The following is a 22,482-nucleotide window of genomic DNA, read 5'->3' on the forward strand; positions in this document are numbered from 1 at the left end:
ACTGCTACCAATATTGTTAGGAATAATAACAAAAATAAGTTAAGTATTTTTGATGTTTTTGAAAATACTCATTTAAACAATATACATATGTCAATTATAACTTGTTTTACTATTTTGTTTAAGCGATTTTATGATATTATGATAATTGAATTATATTCTTTTACATTATTATCATTTATTTTCGATGTAATTAAATAATACATTAGCATGCCATTTAAAAATATATGTTATATTTAGACTCACCTTGCGTTTGTATCATATTTGTAAATATATTGAAAATACGTTAATATTTATTACTCATTTCTTCTTCACATGTTAACGCAAAAAAATATTAACATTTTCTAAGGCAATTCTCAAGAAAATATGTTAGTTTAAAATACGGCTAATTAAAGATAAATTTCACCGAAGAATTCAGTTTCGTTGCTTTTTAATGTTCTAAAAGACTACCGTAACAGTTGTAGCTAGTTTTCAAGCATTATATTGCCTCACATGTTTAGTAATTAATTTTCAAAAATAGGTTTCACTGACGCTCACCGAAATAAATTCAGTGAGTTCAAACTCGATAAGAAAGTAACGAAAACGTCAATTTACATGCGTAAATCTGTCAAAAGTGTTACTCGTACTACCAAAATGTCGAAAACCGCGCGTTATTTCGACTTCGAAGTCGATAACGTTAGTAATAAAAACTCGTACTGCCGATTTTAGTTCCTCTGCGTTTACGCTTGGGGCGCTGATAGGATTTGTATGAAAAGAAAACCGAAAGTAAATTACATGAAGTTAACTGTCAAACTCGTACTAAGGGTACTGCTATCTGACAGTGAGAGTCCTTTCATATTCCACCGTTTCTTTTACATTTTTTATTCTCATTGAGCGAATACAAATTCTTCTCTTTTTATCTTATTTCGCATACTTAATAATTGATAAGCGTAATTTTGCGTTAGTAATTTTTTTTTGAGTATTATTGGTTAAGTTTTTTTTTAAATTCCATTGCCAAATATTCTCATACCGATTTCCAAATCATATGAATTTAAGAGATCAATTTAAAATTGTATCTATGGATTATTTTATAGCAGAGAAAAGAGCTTCTCGGTATCTGAATACTGACCTGCGTGGAATTTTTAATTGTAATTCGAAAAACGACTACTAAGTAGTTTAGGGTCTTCTAAGCTGTAATATATTAATACATGTCCAAGGTTTTAAGTGAAATAGTATTAGTTTGAGTATATTGAACTATTTAGTATAATTGAGAGAAATCTTTCTTGAACTTTAAATTAACTAAGTCAGCCAAATAATATGTAGATATCCGTAGTATTTCATTTATATACACTAAAACATTAATTATACAAAAATAAAAATTAAAACCAGTTTATATACGAAATATAATGTAATAAGTCTGGTGAAGTACCATAAACACTTTCAGTTTATTTCTTTAATGTGTTGCTAGGAAAAGGCGGCTTAAGGATAGGATTTGGAGCTTACTCACTAACGCTACTCCATTAATATACTATATGTGAAAGAATTTAATCCGACGTATACACATTTCTTCAAAATATTTTCTTTCAACAATCTGTTCTACGCTAGTTCACAATTCGACCGCTTACCATCGATAGATTACAATATAGCGAATAATAATATGCTAAATTGTAATCATATTCCACAGTTCACAATATTTCGACGGGTTACAATCTGTCTAGTCAGATTGTAATCTTACGAATTTTGTAATGTTACGGTGACATGTACATTTGGTAGCCTGCCTCCATAAAGTGCGTTAACGATCATACCTTCCCTAAAGTTAGATAAATATTTATACTACTCATCTCTATAACTGGGTGACAATTATCTTAAGTTTTTATAATGGTTTGTTTTTCTAAATTATTATTCTACCGCCAAACTCTTTAGTATTCTTGTGTTCTAGTTTTAAGTGCGAGGGAGCCAGCGTAATTATACACAAGGAACATAAGTGCTGAGCTCTCACGGTTTCGTAATCGCGATGTAGGAAATGGTTAAGATTTCTTACATCGCTTTAACAAATATTTCTTTGTTTGTCTCTTTCTTAAAGTAACGTCTAAAGCATGATGAGCACTTATCATCACTTATTATAACAAAAATAAACTTTACGGTAAATAAAGTAAATTACATATTTTCGTGAACTATTTTTAACAAAATGTATTACGTATACATTTAGTATCCAGGTACATAATAAATAAATTGGATGTACAAAGTTGACAAATGCAACAGGCGATGTTATCGCTAAAGCAACGATCTTTTCTAGGTAAAATACGTATTTTTACTGAGTTAAAAAAAAAAACAGATTTTCCATACGATCCATATGTATATGTACGAATTTTGTATGTCCGTAACCTCTTCTCTTCTCCAAAACTTATCATACGATTTAGGTGGTGTTTTTGTTATTAAATATATTACATATTTAAAGGAAAGGTCGTACCTTACAATATATATCACATTCTAGTGGACATCTTCTGAGATAGGAAATTAAACTATTTAATAACAAACATCAAATGACTTAGGATTTCTGTGGTCGTGTCTATATAGATGTACATATGTATATACTACATTCATTTTTATATAAATCTCATCAATTCAATACGATTCCTTTTTCTTAAAACAGATATTTATATTATAAATAAAATATACCCATTATTATAACAAGTAATGTTTTAATATCAAAATATTATTTGTAAGTAAAACTTTATAAAGTAAGCATCGTGTATCGGTAACGGCATTTTGATTTAAAGCAGCGCTACGCGACCCGGCTAACGTGGCGTAGCACCCGCTACCAATCTCAATTCTGCCCTGTCATGTTATCCGAAGCGAGACTGTGTCAATACATTTTCAATGATACTCTATTCCTGTAAGACTATCATTATTTATTTACGACTCTATAAAGAGCGGAATTGTTATGTTTTATAATAGTAAAAGGAAAGTGAAGTAACTACTTGTAAATGTTTTAAATGTGAGCTGAGATGGCCCAGTGGTTAGAACGCGTGCAACTTAACCGATGATTGCGGGTTCAAACCCAGGCAAGCACCACTATGTATATGTGCTTAATTTGTATTTATAATTCATCTCGTGCTCGGCGGTGAAGGAAAACATCGTGAGGAAACCTGCATGTGTCTAATTTCATCGAAATTCTGCCACATGTGCATTCCACCAACCCACATTGGAACAGCGTGGTGGAATACGTTCCAAACCCTCTTCTTAATGGAAGAGGAGGCCTTATCTCAGCAGTGGGAAATGTACAGGCTGTACCTTACCTTTAACCTTACTTGTAAATGTTCCAGTGCTGGGCTTAATATGTGTGTGTATGTGTGTGTGTGTGTGTGTGTGTGTGTATTCATCGATGCTCGCTTTGTTTTGAACATGCAATCGACGGTTGTGATTAATCGGTTATCAACTCGCCTTATAATTAATTATTTAATAAAATAAATTTAGAATAATTATTCAGTCAGTCTGAATAAATTATTTGTATGAATCCGTAGAATAAGAAATGAAAATTAATTATCCTATTCTAATAATAGCATAAAAATAAGTTTGTACTTAAAATGAATGTCACAAGCTTGGATTCTATAAATATATTATAGAGCTTAGATTCTAAATTTGAACTTAAGAAACATTCACTTATTTGTAGTCTAGTTAAAATATATTGTTTGTATTGTTTATGTATTTTGCAATTGTTACGAGGAACTGTAGACACAATGGTATTGTGCCGCAACCCACGTCGACGCAGTTACGCCTTTTTAAGATTGAATACTCTTAAATTATGCACAGATCTCAGGGTTCCCTAGTTAAATGAAAAGTTTTTAATTTAGTTATATTATAGTTGAGATATGATGGTTCCTTGATGGTTACTGAATTTATACTTTAATTTGGTTTAGAATGAAGTATGGAATATTTAATCCCGGCTGCTGAATTTCACCTTCGGACATCTCGTCAAAATTCCAAGTTTCACCCGCACCACCTTGATGTCCGAAAATCCACAACAGCGCGATTTCTTAGACATTCTCTGCCTCGCACAACCACTTTGTGGAACCAGCTTTATCCGGCGGTTTTTCCGAACCGATACGACATGAGAACCTACAAGAAAAGAGCGTACTCCTTTCTTAAAAGCTGGCAACGCACCTGCAAGTTATTGGTGTTTCAGATGTCCATGGGCGGTGGTAGTCACTTTCCATCAGGTGAGCCTCCTGCTCTTTTGCCACCTATGTCATAAAAATAAAAAAAAAACATTCATCAATTCAACATACGACTATGCATATGACTATGCATGTGACCTGGTTTTGAGTTATGGCTTCTAGAGGTATATTCCATGTTTCTCTCCTATGATGATGATGCACTTGTTGGAGATTTTCATCATTATTTTCAAGTAAAATTGTGACGTAAAATATCTTGAAATTAATTTATTGATAAAAATAGTCAGGTTCAGCAAATTGGGTAAGTTTTTTTAGTAGTTTTGGTTTATGATTAACTTATGTCTGCTTATAGATTATATACTTTTAGTTTCATATAACAATAATTTAAATTAATAAAAGCCATAAAAGAGTGACTCTTGTCTTCTGAACTTCTTATTTGCTTTTAGTTTAAAAAAATTACCACCTTTTGTTACACGACTTCGTAGATTGAATGGAACATGTTTAAGCCACTTGATCATAAATAATACTATGATAATAATAATGTAATTTCTTAGTCCAAACTTAACTTCGAAAAGTCAATGAACTTTACCATTTCCAAGTCGCAACTCGGGGCCAAAAGTTAACTTTGTGTATACACAATTTATTATTTCTTTATAATAGAGGTATTTAATTATTTTCCTGTCTATTACCCTTTTATAAAAGCATAATTAATGTCAGCAGTCTGTGCTGCTAAGAAATGCTTATAATAATTAGTTGTCAATACGAACCGAGATGATCCAATGATTATAGACTGCGGGTGTACTTGGTCCACTATTTCAGCGATCCATCGTTCTATTTTATATGCTAAATTTGTGTTTATGATTCATTTCATGAACGAAATCATCTTAAGGAAACATTTTGTTGGATAAATAATACGCGAACCCGCAAATAAACTAATAACTTAGATTAAAATAACCCTAATATTAATAATTACTAGTATTATACGACATGGCATAATTATTGATTATTACTTCAGTTGTTTAATGATGATTTGATGATTGCTTGAACCAACAGTCTTTGATGGTAATTTATTATATGATTTAAATGCACTACTTTTCCTGCCTTTGCACGCCTAAAATAATGATTTTATTTCGTTGCATTTTCTAAAGTTTATATTAAGAACATACTGTTCGTCCTTGCTGTGCTTATGCTATATATATATATATATATATATATATATATACATGAAAAGTTATAACTGTGTTCCGGTTTGAAAAGGAAATGAGTCAGTGTTACTCCAGATACAAGGGATCTTATATACAACATGGCATTGGGTAATGGTAACTTACGTTCCAATAGAGCTTGACTTAGTATTTTTATTTAAAATACTTTATGACATTTTACATGAGAACAGAAGAGAAACATGTTTGATAAATGGTGCGAATAGACAGTATTATCGCTTATAGCTATCACTCACTGACAACTTTTGATCATCGTAGCTTAGAACGAAAACAGGTAAGGGCAGATAAAGATAGAAAGAGAGTAAAAAAACTGTAATATAATAATGTTTATATTAAAGTATAATAATAAACTACACATAACTACACACATAATACATACATAATAATATAATATATATTATATGTCAAAATATATACATAATTATAAATATATTATTTCATACTTGCCTACATTATTGAAATATGGATAAACAATAGTTTGATTTATCCACGACTTATAAGTTTCTTCCCAAAATTTAATTCATTGACTTTTTCCTCCTAGGTGGCTTCCTTACCAATTGACATTAGGATCCATCGATCGCCATTATTCGATCGTGGGTGATTGAATATAGTTCATCATTAAATCATTCAATTACATGAACACGTGCATGTATACTATTAGTAAGTTGTTTCTTTTTTATTACACGCCGTAGCCGCTTCGAGCGATAATCAATCACAATACATATATAGCATTTAAAACACTCTCTGGATATTTTCAAACATTTTCCCGATAACAATGTAATTTAATCAGAGACTGCAGCCGACGGCACGCGACTCCCAGTTGCATCAGAGATATTTTAAAATCGTTCAATCTCTGTTACCTTGACATTAACTTTGTTTTATAACAGTGCTGTGATTTATAAAGAACTCACTCAAGTTAAATTTAGAAGCAGCAATAGGAAATATAATATAAATAAAATTAATATCTTTAACAAAAACCTATTCATTTTTAATGCGAATATTGATACCTATACTAGGTCGGTTAATAGCTGTAACTCGGTTTTACATTAAAAAAAAAGTTGGAACCTTTGCTTGCATTTCAAAATTAGAATGACATCTATTATTTTAAAATCCAGCTTTTTTATTGACTTACACGTTCCATTTCCGTTCGATTTTCAAATTTAATTATTTATACGTGAACTTCTATTACATTGTAATGTAAGTAGGATAATATACTGACTACATTGTCACCAATCGTCATAGTTTATCTTTGTTGTTAAAACGTTAAAAATCTATATCAAAGACTTTCGTATTGACTTTGAGTCGTATCAATTTCAATTTTATAACACGGTATAAAGTAAGTATGTACATTTTTATAAAACGTTTTGAGCATTTATAATACCATTATAGAATATCATTGTAAAGCATTATTACGCTTGGCTTTATATTCAAATAAGAAAATATATTATCTGCTTCATAAAAAATATAGCTAATTATGAAAAACAACAGATAGAAAAACTCAAGAGACACATAAAATAGAAAAACAATTTTTATAAAATTTCATAATTTTCTTTGATTCCAACTGAGCTTAAGTGTAATGAGATATAAAAAGTGATGTTTTTAAAAGGAATCGTGTCTACCAAGATTCATCAAAATCATAAAAAAATATATTCCGAATGAAAGATCTTTATTAAAAGTAGACACTATATTATTGTATGCTGGAAAGTATATATTGGCTCACGCCAACCGTTACCGTAATTACTGGATTATTGTCTCAAACGTAAAATAGTTGAATTAACAATAATAACGGTTCAGCGAATCGGTAATGACAGGGCGCTAATGGAAAACCGAGGAGACTTACGGATCCACCACAGACTTTTAATAAGAGAGTATAAAATATTTGCAAATTGATCGAAATAGTTTGAAATGTTAATCTTCATTACATAGTATAAAACAAAGTTACTTACCACTATATGTCTCTTTGTATGCTTCGATCTTTAAAATTACGCAACGGATTTTGATTCGATTTTGTTTAATAGATAGAGTGATTCGAAAGAAAGGTTTTAGTATATAATACATGGACAATATAGTAAAGAAAAGTCCTGTAGTTTATTTAGTATCAGCATTGCACATGAGCGGAAGCTGGGGCGGGTCGATAGTTGTCAATAATGAACAAAGATGAAGGTGAGGCAACGAAACTACTGTTCGATAATAACGTTTTAAAACGCCGGGAAGTGTTGATAACACTTTCACAAAATTATAAATTCACATGAGTCAAAAATCAAGTCCTTTTATTTAACATTTATCATCATTATTAACCAATTTTGATTAACTGCTGCGTCTACAACATAAGCCTCTACCAAACTACGCGAAAGCTTACAGGTCTTCTCCTTCTATATCCATTTGGGGCCTCTACCTTCTTTAGGTCATCAAGCAACCTGCCTAGCAGGCATCCTATGCTTCATTCGCAACACGTGGCTTATTATATGTATATTTCTGGACTCGACTGATCCAAAATCATCAGTCTTCGAAATTCGTGACCAGCCCGCTGCTACTTCATTGAACTAATCATGTCGGTAATTCTGGTTCTAATACTAGACAACTTAAGTTCATTGTTATTTTCTAAAGTTTTGTTATAGAGCTTCGTCAGGTGGTGTTTACATGCGTCACGGTAGCATGCGTAAGGGATACCGTAGCGCCCGGCGAAAGACGGAGAGGGTACCGCTGGTTTTTTTCGGTGGGTAAACCGTACCTGGGCGCACTCGGCGTTCTGGATTCTGGGGAGTACCACCACTCCCCCATTTCCATCACGTGAGGGAAGCGCGTATCGCGTTTTTCCAACAAGAAAAAAAGGTGGTGTTTATATGTATTTATCTTTGTGTAGTAATTTAAGATAGTATATACACGTACGTAGATGAATTTATAGTGTAGTTATGCCTACCTTTACTAAAATTAAGTCGGTTCGATTGTAGTATGGTAAATAATAAGTCCACAATATCACTTAATAACTATATTAAGATTTTCACATCAGTCTTAAGTACAGAATATATCATAAAAGAATAAGCAAGAATATAAACAATAATTATAACGAAAGCAGAAGCACGTGCGTAAGCGGAACAATTAGCGGAGCGAAAAAACGTCTCTACTCCATTGTATGCAGTCCTTTTGAGCTCCAGGTCATATAAATCTTTCTGTTATCAATCTAGCAGAAGCCTTTCTTCCAGGATGCGATAAGGTATGCAGTGCATCAAATACAGGTCTTCTAAAGGCTACTTTCATGAATGGTTGATAGCGTCCTGTAGATACATCAACGAATTTGTGTCCCTTTTACAACGTTTAATAAAAATATTTTCATCTCGAAGTTTTGCTGGAATAGTGTGAAATTAACAAAAACAAACTCGCCGTCAGCTGTACCGGCGTGATATATTAATCCTCTCGGCTCGCCGGTCCACGGCTGTCTAGATAGAGATGCAAAATTTTGAATTTACACAAACATAAATTTACTTTATTTATATTTCTTCAGAGTCTTTTTAACTCGTATCTTAAATATAATGCAATATGATATTCTGTCTGGGAATTTTCTGTTATTCAATTTTGTATCTTTAGTTTCAATTGATAAAAGTTAAAAGAAATAATCCGATTGTAGCTAAATGTCTAGGTTGTAGGGCCGGGTATAATACACTCTTAGTATATTTTACTGCCAAAGATTAATGTTTTGGTACACTTAATATTGGTGAGCCTGTATAACAACAGAAGATAAAAATAAAAAGGGACCTAAAATCTTTGTTGCCAAGGTTAGTGGTGCATTGATCTTATGAGGTATGCTTAATACTTCTTACAGTTTTAATCTGTTAGGGTAGTGATGACCATCAGGTAGCCTGTTTGCGAGTCAACCTACCAAAGATATAAAAAATACGAGTAGTTTTATTAAATACATAAAATATTTAAAAATTAATCAAACAACAAAATAATACGATGTTATAAAAAATCCATAGCGAACACCACAGATGTTTCAGACTAGATACATCACTGATTCAGCTAAAGTCACTCAGACGTATGGCTTAATTGGTACCTTGGGCGAGATACCTTATGACGCATCTACAGATGCTGCACTAGCTTCATCGCCGATGAAGTATAAGCTGACGGTTTGAAACTGTATATCGAACAAAATGTATATATTTTATTTTTATTTAGATTTATATAAGTAATCCATATATTGTTTCATATTGTTATTTATTTATTAATCACCGCCTTCTTTTGCTTTTCTGATTAGCCTAAAGGTTGACTGTCAGAAAAAGCCTTCAGGCATTAAGTCCGCCTTTTGTCCCATACATATATTTATATATACATGGAGTTCAATAAAGAATTTAAATAAATAAATAAAACCCCCGTGTTTTTTATAGCTTTGGTTAGGACTAAACATTGTGGTAGAAATAGTGTGTAATATACAATATATTGTATAAATAATTGTGTTTATTAAAAACAAGCGGCCAAGAGCTAGTAACCGCGTGGTTTGAGTGCTGCGTTAAGCAAAGCGAATAGATCTATCACTTAAATGATCTTGAAACACATTTATAGTATGACGACCGTTGGGAACAGTCGGAAAAGTATGGCAAGGTGATTTTCGTGAATGGCTACTCGACGATGATTAGCTATGCAAAAATTAGCCTGGTACAAATGGTTGAATTGTTTTATTAAAATTAACGTTTTCGCGTTGGTATGGCGAGCTGTAAGCCACACCCGAGAAGTATGGCATTACGCTATCGCCTACTTCTTTTTTTTTGGACTATCTGAAAATACAAGCCTTTTTATAGAACAAATCGTTCGACACTCGTTATTTTTCCGACGCGTTCGGTTAATGCCCACGCGAGTGGGCCGCCGGTGCGAGCGCTACGACCATCATTTTCCTTTTTGCCTTTACGTGATTAGACCCCTGAAGAACCGCCATACTGGTACAAATGACTAAATATTTTGTCATTATCATCTCCCGGTCTATATAGATTCACGCGTCAGAGAAAGCAAGTGCATGTAAATCGACGTGTCAAATTGATGAATATATTAGGTCATATGATATTACAAGTTATGACGTTTGTGCAAAGATCATATTCGCCTAAGAAATAAATATTGATAATTTGGTATAGCGTACTTAATTCGGATGTGATCGGTTTTACGAATTTTGCCGATGCGACATCTAAGTTGTGTCGTACTATAAGCGACTATGTTTAAGTAATGATAATGATGTCTTTCTTTGAAATTCAAGCTTCCTTCATATCAAATGTCCTGAAATTCGGTTCTGTAATTTGTATGAGAAAGAGCAACCAACAGACATAAAGACTTTCGATAATTCAGAAAAGTATCTTCATATATAAATCTCATACACTCATATCCTACTGAAGAGGTTTAAAGCTTTCTAAGTCTATTGTTAATAAACATGTGGCAGAATTTCATCACGAAATATCCTTTAGAGAGTTGAATTATACACACAAATTAAGCAGATCCAAACTTAGTTGGGCTTGAAAGGTGTAAGATTCAATCATCGGCTTAGATTCGTGTTCCATCATTTTCTGGAACATTTAGTTTCTCCAAATATCGATACCCATATCATAAATATACAGTTCAAAAACAAGAATGATAAAGAAAATGGTATGATATGGCAAGTTGAAGGTTTCTTACATTCATCAGACTATTGCTGTTTTGCGGTTGCATATCTTATGAGTGGCTGAAACTTTTCCAGACAGGCTTGCACTAAGCACCACCAAGATGTATCTACTTTGGAGATAAATGTTTTTTTTTTTTATTATTTTGTAAATGAACACAATTTTCGAGTTGTGTAAATTGTTCAACTTATTGACCTGACGTCAAAGGGACAAGATAACGAAGGCTTTTTATCGAATGTGTTGTATTTATCTTCAATAAGAGAGAAAATCTTTTGCGCGACACAAGTAAGAACAAGTGTAACAAAGTTGCGACTTATTGACTTTTCCAATTTCCCGCGGTCGACGCTTGTTACAGATTGTTTCTTGACTGTGATTGCTGTAATGTCTTTTCGTTTCCTAATGAAAATATACAATCCACTACATGGGCATACATATGTATATGTTGGAGATATAGTTGGGTTGTCAGCTTCCAATGCAATTAAACGCAACTATTTAAATGTTATTTATTTCATGATATTAACAATTTTATAAATTCTTCAAAAAAAAGGGTTGTTATGATAATTAACAATATATAATTATTAATTAATATCATTAATATTTTAAAACCATTGCCGATAAATGGCTACATGAGCTCACATTTTCCAAAGCATAAAACAATCAAATCTCTATTAATTATTACGGCCTGATAAATAGCATCATCATGTTTACAAATAGCTATTAAAAAACATATTTACGCTTCTTAGACATTTATCTAATAAAGTATAATAATATTAACAATGACTTAAAATATAAACATCGTTATTTGACAACCATTACCGATAGATGGCGACTTGCGCCCTTATATATGTGTGTATTCGAATCGGTAGAGACGATACTTTATCAAGACATTTATTTGTTGATAAATTAATAATATCAACATTTTTATAGAAACAACGAGTTAACAAAACGAAGGTTCGAAGGCACTCTACCCTCCGGGTTGATATTTATATATGACCTTTTTTGTATTAAATATTACTGTCTCACAAAAACTTAAAATAACTTAATTTAAATCAGTGAAACTTTGAAATGCATATAATAATAATACATTATAGAATATTCAATGAAAGACGCTGCATCATGTTGTAACCTGGGTTTTTTGTACTTTAGTTTTTCAGTATACACATTATTAAACGTTACAAAAATAAGCTCTTATCAGTATTGATTGATTAAACTGGCAATAGTGATGGTATTAATTTGTTGTCGTTAGTCAAATAAGCATTACTGGCTGATTAATGATATCTATGATCAGTCATTTGTTTATTAAAATTTCGAAGTGATTGTCTGACGCGACAGCCTTAGCCTTAGCTGCGTCTAATACGTTATAATTTTGCAAAATTTATTACTGAACATTCGTATTTATTTCCCAGGGGGCTAAATAGGAGATGATGTTTCTATGGAAAATTGTCATTTTTTAAAATTACTTTCGTTATTTTATACTTATGAGCAAAACTTACGACGTTTTGTAAATACATCACCCAAGTTTATATAGAAGCATTTAATAGAATGGCATGTCTGCCAATCGTTGCTTGGGATTTTGTTTTTTTTTTATGAAATATTATTTTGAAACTTTGTCACCCAAACAACGTATTACTCGTACGTAAAAAAAACTCTATGTAATGTTTCGTGCACGGGTACACGACCAGTAAAATATAAGATTTAAGACTAATATTACATTGAAGATCTAAATCTGAATCCCATTATAATAATTGAAAAATCCTATATATAAATTTTAGTTTCATCCTAAGTATACACGGCTTCTTAATTTTTTGAATAGAATACCTTAACATACAAATATGAAGCACTTATAAAATCAATACGTGCCTTAACTTAACCAGCAATCTCATATTAGATTTGAGTATATGATATCATACACGATAGTAGGGCTTTAAGACATAACATAACATCAGGCATAAGGACAGAAGACATAACATCTTAGTGACCGAGAATTGGTTAATATTTCTTACAGCGATGTCGTCTATGGGAGGCGGTGACCTATTCCATCAGGTGGCCCAATTGGTCTACCGTCAGTCTATAACATAAAAAAACAGTGAAGTTAAATATTATGTGTATTTATTTATTTCTTTATAGGCTACCACAAAGGTAGATATAATACCCGAAGGCATTCTCTGCAAATTAATCTTTAGGTCAAACAGAAACCCATTGACGGTTATTGATAACTAACAATACACAAACATATACATACTTATAAAAAAACTATAGAATAAAAACATATAAATACATACACACATGGTATACATAATTAATCTATAAAAAATAATAAAAAAACATAACGTAACTTGAAGAGAGAAATTCTTCAACAACAACAACAACAGCCTGTAAATTCCCACTGCTGGGCTAAAGGCCTCCTCTCCCTTTGAGGAGAAAGTTTTGGAACTTATTCCACCACGCTGTTCCAATGCGTTGGTGGAATACACATGTGGCAGAATTTCTATGAAATTTTGTCTCATGCAGGTTTCCTCACGATGTTTTCCTTCACCGCTGAGCACGAGATGAATTATAAAGACAAATTAAGCACATGAATCAGCGGTGCTTGCCTGGGTTTGAACCCGCAATTATCGGTTTAGATGCACACGTTCTAACCGCTGGGCCATCTCAACTCTTTTTCTTCTTAGAAATTCTTCGTGTAATTTCAATAGGTGTATAGTAAGCTCTTATCCCATTCTATTTGACATTTGTAACCTTGTTAAGGTTGGTCTAATTAAATGTTATTTTTCAATTCTCAATACATCTATCTATCTCTAACTAAGGAATTGTAATAGAGAAAACTTGTAACTAGAAGTGGTTGCGAGAAATTACACGGAGGGATTGAAAACACGGTTTACTTCCAAAGCGTTTCTATATTAAAGGCTATCAGTTTTTTTTTAATCGCTAGTGTTGTCCCTCTGTTTTACTTAATGTACGATGAAACTCTTTTCTTAAAGAATATTCTAGATTTTTTATTTGGAATATTTTTTTATTTTCTTTATTTTATGCAAGCGAAACTCGACAGACTTTGACCTGTCTGGGTATAATTATGTCACCGGATAATTATAAAACAGGTATTTATTAACTTTAAGATGGATTAACGATATAGATGTATTGTTTTAAAATATTGGAATAAGTCCAGTTAAATTTGAAAACAATACCCTTTCTGAAGGAACTTACAATAAAACATATTCAATTTCGATAGTTCATAATATTTCGGTTAGGTTAGTATTGTGAGTTATTATAATTTTACTGATATTTACTTCGATAGATTATAATCTACCGAAAAGTAATGCGTTAAATTGTAAAGAGTATGTTCACAATCTCGCGAGATAGACTATAATCTAGCGGTATTTACATTGACATATAGATATGTAGCCGAGATGGCCCAGTGGTTAGAACGCGTTCATATTAACCGATGATTGCGAGTTCAAACCCAGCTTTATTTGTGTTTATAATTCATCTCGTGCTCAGCGGTGAAGAAAAACATCGTGAGGAAACCTGCATGTGTCTAATTTCATCGAAATTCTGTCACATGTGTATTCCACAAAACCGCATTGGAACAGCGTGGTGGAATATGTTCCAAGCCCTCTCTTCAATGGAAGAGGGGGCCATAGCCCAGCAGTTGGAAATGTACAGGCTGTTACTTTACTTTTTACTTTATACGTATTAATATGTATTTAATTATCAACAAATTGTATTTTTAAATGTTTAAAAAGCGTAACTAGATATTTCAAGTTCTAATTATTCCGAATAATTCACTTGGTTCTCAGCGGTGAAGGAAAACATACGATATCTTGCATATCTGATTTTAATTAAATTCTGTTATATGTGCACCTACCCGCATTGAAGCAGTGTGGTGGAATAAACTACAAAGCGTCTCTTGAAAAGGATTTTACAGACTATTATTTTCAGATATACTCATATTTATCAATTGTAAATGGCAATCAGTTGAACACTATATAAATACATGTTCTTCATTAAATCTTAACAAAGAAGATCGTATAACAATATTATCTATGAAAAAAATCTTATATGTACCAGTAATGGATGGCAGTGCTTACTGAAGTGTCACGTGTTGTTTCATTTGGAAATAATAATTGAGTACAGTCTGTTGATTTTATTGTTACTGGCAGTTTGCTGTCAATGATGTGAAGGCATTCGTGGTTGCTGTGGAAAAAGGTCGTAACGGTTGTAAGAAATAGGGATTGTTTCAAAAGAACGGCTCAGATATCACTGATCTTCATAATTAATAAATCGTCATTGGAATAGTATTAATGCTTTATCTTTGAGGACTCAACATCTGAAGGTGTTTGAAGACAGTAAACGTTAAAAGGATTGTTCGATTGTATATAATCATATCGTTTCTTTTTGTCATTTATAAATACTAGTGTGTAGCACGCAAAACTACGCGATTATCCAACAGATTTTTACAAATTTTAAATCTATGACAGGTTTTGTTTTAATTAAATTTCATTTTACGTTTTTTTTTAATTTATATACAGCCATAGCGACAGTGTCTACGTGGCTAGTAACTTTTTTCCGCTGCTTAAATCTATTTATCAGTTAAATCGTTACAAATTATTTTATATTAGTAAATTGTAATTATGAATCATCTTTAATTATCTGCACATCTACAGCTGGCTTCAAAATAAGACCATATCCGACCTTGCACCTCATCCCATAATCACTGGAACAAGGATCGGCTTACGCTGTTAGTAAATAAGATAGCCATTATCAAGATTTAGATTCCTGCCAGATTCAAAGTATTAGTTTCACTTATCAGTTATTCCACCACAAAATATTAATCCGTGTGTTGCTGTTATTCGGTATTCCCCGCCCATTAAGATGATCTATGTTAAGCCACATCGTTGGCGTATTGATAAAAGCGTTGGACGTGACCACTTACCATAAAGTAGTCCATACACGCCTTCTTGAGCACCTTGAAAAAGTTCGTAGGTAGAGCCTAAGCCTAATATATTTAAAAATAAAGCTTCAAGAAATTCACAAAGTTGAGAAGAGAAAAAAGTTCTTACGAATTAAATGAATATTAAATATGTAGGTGGACAGAGGATTTATTATACGCGTAGGGAGTTCTTGACGTCACGTAAAATAGAGTTGGCCACGGCGGTTGATATATCGATATTACTATTTTTATTGGTGGGGGCTGTTTTTATCGACACACATTAAGGGGTGAATGTAGGCCGTTGAACTTGTTTGGACGTTACCGATAAATATTCGGCTCTATATTGAAGCCTCACTCTCCCTGTACCCTGTAATTAAAGGAAGAAATGTCACAGGTCTGTTCAGCGTCCTATAGAAATTTATAGGCTAACAGCAGCTATCGTGATCTTCGCGTTCGATACATAACAATATCATGAGAGATAATCTACAAAATAAGCCGGAGTTTTCTTTACTGTTCTGTGCCTTAATATTCTAATATAAACAAAGAAATATAACGAATTTAGTGGATAATTTACATAGGTATATATGGACGATTACGATATACTACATCTAAGGTAAATGAACAAAATATTTTATGAGTCAATAATTAATTTGTTAAATGAATGAATTTCTCATATGTATATCCACATCCTAACACGTGCACATGTGGATAATCCAATTATATAAATTAAATACATATTGGTATTAATTTATCAAAATAGAGCTAACTAAATAAAACATCAAAATAAAACCCAAAATCTTATACATAAGATAAAAAACACTATATTGCGTTATATACTTATTAGTGAAGTATATATTTATCTGCGCTTATGTTCAATAAACAAATACAAAATTATACTATACATCTATACACAATTGCGTAGTAGAAAACTATATATAAAAGCAGTTTCCTAAGAAATCGGAGACAAATAATTAATTTTATTATATTAGCCTTTTATTGAAGTTTACGATCGAATTCTAACAACAAGGCTACAAAGTGTTAAGTTTCACAGATCAAAGTAGCGTCTGAAATAATTCATAAGGTCACCACGCTTTAGGATTAATGATGCAGGATATAACAGAAATCGTTTTTTTTCTTTTATTTCGTACCTTGTATTTAACAGCCCTATTATATAATATTAACAATATAAAACAATTATGTAATAAAATACATTGTTCACATCATTGGAAAATGTTTTTAAATTATTCATAGTAAATTAAAACCATATTATGTACATAATTCTATTTAAATAAACTTTATAAACTATGGAATGATCAAAATAAATGAGAACAGTCTGTTTTGGTCTGAAGGTTGAGTAAGTACGAAAGGCACAAGCGGCGTCGTATCTTAGTTCCCAAGGTCGGTAACGTGATGGGGATGTAAGAAGTGATCAATATTTCTTATTGCCAATGTCGATGGGCGATGGTCACCACAAATCATTAGGTGGGCTAAAATTATTCATATTTACACCGGTAATTATGTGTTTTATTTTTAAAGCTTAATAGGGGTTGCCTATTTTTACCATAAATATATTCTAGAATTTATTTAACATAGAAGCTTAGGGTTCTATAGTAATTACGAATTTAAGAAATAAAGCTATTTGGTTTTATCTTTTCATACTTGCACTAGTGTAATAAATATATATTTATATACACCACAAGAGTACACATACAAAAACATAACGATAACGCATTTTCCTTACAATGATGATTTTAAGGAGTTTACTTCTGTCGGTGTACCCCCAATGGATGAGCTACATTAAAATTTTAAAGATATTTATACATAATACAAATGTTAAGGAACATTTTAATCGTAAGCTTGCCTGAGTGCAAAGCGGAGTCGATTATTTACATATAAAACGCCGGCTGACTGACCTTTCCAGTGACCTTTATAGTAAGAGGGATGGACTGCCCTCGATTTCGCCCTGAAACAAAAACCTTGGAGGTCAGATAAACATGAACTGTATCTTTTATAACCAGTATTATATCGTAGTCCTATGTTAATCAATTTAAATGAAAATTAACTTCTAGTACCGAGTTTAATTCCTGAAGAAATAAACTTTGTAATCTTTATAAAAAGTACACGTAAATGAAAACTAATACAACAAGAAAATGAGTCTAAAAGTCTATATATAATTAACCTCCTATCCGAGTAATATTATTTTAAATTCAATAAAAGAAATGGGCTGTTAATGATTAAATAACATTAAGTAGTAAAGTAACAGCCTGTAAATTTTCCAATACTGGGATAAGGCCTCCTCTTCCATTAAGGAGAGGGTTTGGAGCATATTCCACCACGCTGTTCCAATGCGGGCTGGTGCAATGCACATTTGGCAGAATTTCGATGAAATTAGACACATGCAGGTCACCTCACGATGTTTTCCTTCACTGCCGAGCACGAGATATTTTATGAACACAAATTAAGCACATATATATAGTGGTGCTTGCCTGGGTTTGAACCCGGAATCATCGGTTAGGATACATGCGTTCCAACCACTGGGCCGTCTCAGCTCAGCTAAATAACATTACATATTGTTTAAATTCGTCACTACGTAAGAATGAAACCTCTTTTATCCTATATTTTACCTTCATGTTTTCATTTCACATACACAGCGAGCCTTTTCTAAGAACTGTTCCTCGTAATATTAGAAGCATCTCCGTAAAGTTTAGTCTGAAGGAATTATAGTCAAGAAGTAATATTTTATTTCTGCGACTTCCCCGTAATCCCTGAGGAGGTTTGGGAGTTTCGTAAAATCTCGTTGGTTTCAACATTAAAAAAACAGAATTAAAAGAAATATTAAGTTAAGAACTTAATTTGAAGAGCACCTTGGAAGCAGTACCCAGGAGATGAAGATTCAAATGTTCGTCGCTATAACTGTCGTAATTTTCAAACTTACATCTTGATTGGAAAAGTTATAACACAGTTATTTTACAGAACTGTAAATATAGATATAACATACAACAATAACAGCCTATAAATTTCCCACTGCTGAGCTAAGGTTTCCTCTCCCATTGAGGAGAAGGTTTGGAACATATTCCACCACCCTGTTACAATGCGAGTTGGTGGCATACACATATGGCAGAATTTTTATGAACACATGCAGGTTTTCTCACGATATTTTCCTTCACCGCAAAGCATCAGATGAATTATAAACACAAATTAGGCACATGAATATGGGTTTGAACCCAGAATCACCGGTTAAGATGCATACGTTTTAACCATTGGGCCATCTCGGTTACATCCATTTACTGTTATTATAGTGTGTTCATGGGGAAGTTTTGTGAAATATTCATGAAAGTATATTCATGAAAGTCAACATCCTGAGACGGATGAGATTATACATCAACGACAAATTAGCAAATAGGGTTGGAAACGTGTTGAAGTCAGCTCCTCTGTTTTTTAAGTGAAGTATGTGCATTTTCTTACGAGGAAATGCTATTGTAAAACATGACTCCACTTGAAATTTGACATCGCTGACATAAAACTCCTACACGTTACATATTTTATTGTTTAAAAACATTTGGAAGTATCAGAAGACTATTTAAAAGTATGTTTTTAAGGTTTATGTAATGCGTATCAGTTCCATGAATTCACTACAAGAGTGTGTATCGCTGGCTTTTTGGTGGGTATATCGGCGCCGGTGAATCCCACGTATCCCCCACTCTTTCCACCACGTTTTTCCAGCGAGATAATAAGCACATGTATACAACCAATAAATCTGCTATGTTTACAAATTAATTTATGGTAATAACCGTTGATAAAGGCGTGCTTTTAATTTTAAACTTTTTAAATTGTAATTTACTACATTTGTATAATTTTGAAATCAATGGTTCTCGCCTGGATTTGATCTCGCAATCAGCGCCTTAGTTTTACGTGTTCTAAATACTGGACCATCACGGCTTAGCATCCCCAGCTTAACGATGTTTACCAGAAACATTGTAAAGCAGTTTGAATCTGCACCCTTAGGTATAGTTGTTACTATTATGCGTCAAAGCCTATGTAGAGTTATTAACAACAACAGCCTGTAAATTCCCACTGCTGGGCTAAAGGCTTCCTCTCCCTTTGAGGAGAAGGTTTGGAACATATTCCACTACGCTGTTCCAATGCGGGTTGATGGAATACACATGTGGCAGAATTTCTATGAAATATGTCACATGCAGGTTTCCTCACGATGTTTTCCTTCACCGCTGAGCACGAGATGAATTATAAAGACAAATTAAGCACATGAAACAGCGGTGCTTGCCTGGGTTTGAACCCGCAACCATCGGTTAAGATGCACGCGTTCTAATCACTGGGCCATCTCGACTCGTTTTATTAAAGCGCATCAATATTCAATTCAAGATTATACTAATTTCGAATTGAATATTTGTTTAAAATCTTAGTGAAGCATTTTTCATTAAACAAGCCGACGCTGGGAAGCTGTAGGTGTCGTCTAGTGACCGAGAGTGGTGCTTAACCTTGCACCGTCTTCGAAGCTTGGCCTCGAAAATTTTCAAGGTTGTTTTTATTTGTTTTGTTGTAAAATTTCAAGGCCCATCTATCTAGGCTCTTGTAATTTTAATTGTTCTTATAATACACAACGAATTCCATAGATACACAAATTAGGAAACAAATAAATATGATATTTGCTGTTAACTATTATAGTCATAGGGGACGTAATTCTCTCAATTATGTCCCAGTAGTGTAACCCAGTTTCTATTTAATATATACTAAATATATTTTTAATATAATTTGTTGTAATCCAAAGAATTAACTACCAAACCCACATCATGGGCTCATTAACATAATAGAGTAAAATTATTTTGCATGTGAGTTTGAGCGACGTCTAAGTTCTTATGTGCAATCAATAGACATGTATCATCAGCAAATAGACTACACTATGCAAACTTTAATGATTATTTATAAATATTAATACAAATTTAAAATTTATTATCCGATACAATTATTCCAAAGATAATACTATTTTTTCAAATTCAAACTCAGCTCTATTAAATAATATTGGAAAATGACATTCGATATTTGGTTTTGATAATCAATTGTAAGATTGGATATTTACGAAATAGCAAACATGTATTCCATAATACGAAAACAATTGGGTAAGCTAAACTTAGCACTATCTCTTACATACATAGAGCACACGGTGTACAGAATTATTCATGAAGTTAATCCATAACACTACTAGTGGGAAACATAACATCGTATATTAGTGGTTGAATAATGAATTAGCTTTCAAATTGGGATTTACATTTATCGATCCTGAAACTGCAATTGTGATAGTACATTAATTTTTAGATGACAACAAAGACTAACGAGGTTCGTGGTCGAGTAGTGTGTACACCGGTTTTCATGAGAACGCCACTCCGGGTTCGATTCTCGGCTGGGTCGATGCAGAAAAAGTTTATTAGTTTTCTATGTTGTCTTGGGTCTGGGTCCGTCGTTTCTTCTGATTTTCTATAACAAAAGTTCTTTTGCTACTCAAACTCAAATTGCTTTATTCAATATAGAAGTATTACACTTTCTTACTGATGGTCAATTGAAACAGTACCACCGGTTCGGAAAAGAAAACTTACTTACATTGGAATCAGAGTATTGTATGTGATGTTATCTAATATTTATATTTATTTATTTAACGAAGGCACATGTATGTTAATATTTGTGTGTATTCGAATATTTTTATTAATATTTTTTATCGTCATGTTTATTTAATTGAAAATAAGTAGAGAAACTGTCACCGTCCATGGATATATGCGACAAAAACCTATTTTACAATTACATCGCTAATGCGCCACCGACCTTGTAACCTTCGTACACCCTTTACAATTTCAAATATAACAATAATATGTATTGCTTTTTAGTAGAATTAGACATTAGATTACCCTTTAGTAGATTAGTAGATTTACCCGCACAAACGGGTTTGCCACAAAGCCCTATCCCCAAGCACTCTTCAGATAAGTTCCAAATATAAAACTTAGTGCTCTCGTCCTCGTCCATAACGTCTTCTTACAATTTTATGTGATTTTCGAAGCCACTTCAATAACTTAAAAGAAGTATTAGAGGCAGATATAAAACCTACTTTATAAAAGATAGCTTTCACAAGCACTTTTGGATCACCAATTCTTGAGTTAAATTTCGAACTATTATAGGCTCCATTGAAATATTCCATCTATTCGTTCAATTTATTCTGGAACATTTATTTTTAAACTTTATATAGCTTTTAAGTTTGATGAAACTTCGTGTAAACGTTGAGATATTGTTTTGATATGCTGTTATAATAATATTTACTTTCTGGAAGAAAGCAGTCGTACCATTCGTAGAATTGGCATGGTATGTTGTGTTAAATAATATGTGTTACTAGTGTTGGAACTTAATACTGTCCACCTGGGTGGGTTATCTGATGCATACAAGTTATTCTACCGTCAACCAGAAATACTTTGATTGCTCAGTTTTAATTCTGGTGTTTAGTTGTTTTTTAATTATGGATGGGCTGGTGTAATTACACAAGGGAC

Source organism: Vanessa cardui, chromosome 10 (genome assembly GCF_905220365.1).
Source record: "Vanessa cardui chromosome 10, ilVanCard2.1, whole genome shotgun sequence".
Lineage (NCBI taxonomy): Eukaryota > Metazoa > Arthropoda > Insecta > Lepidoptera > Nymphalidae > Vanessa > Vanessa cardui.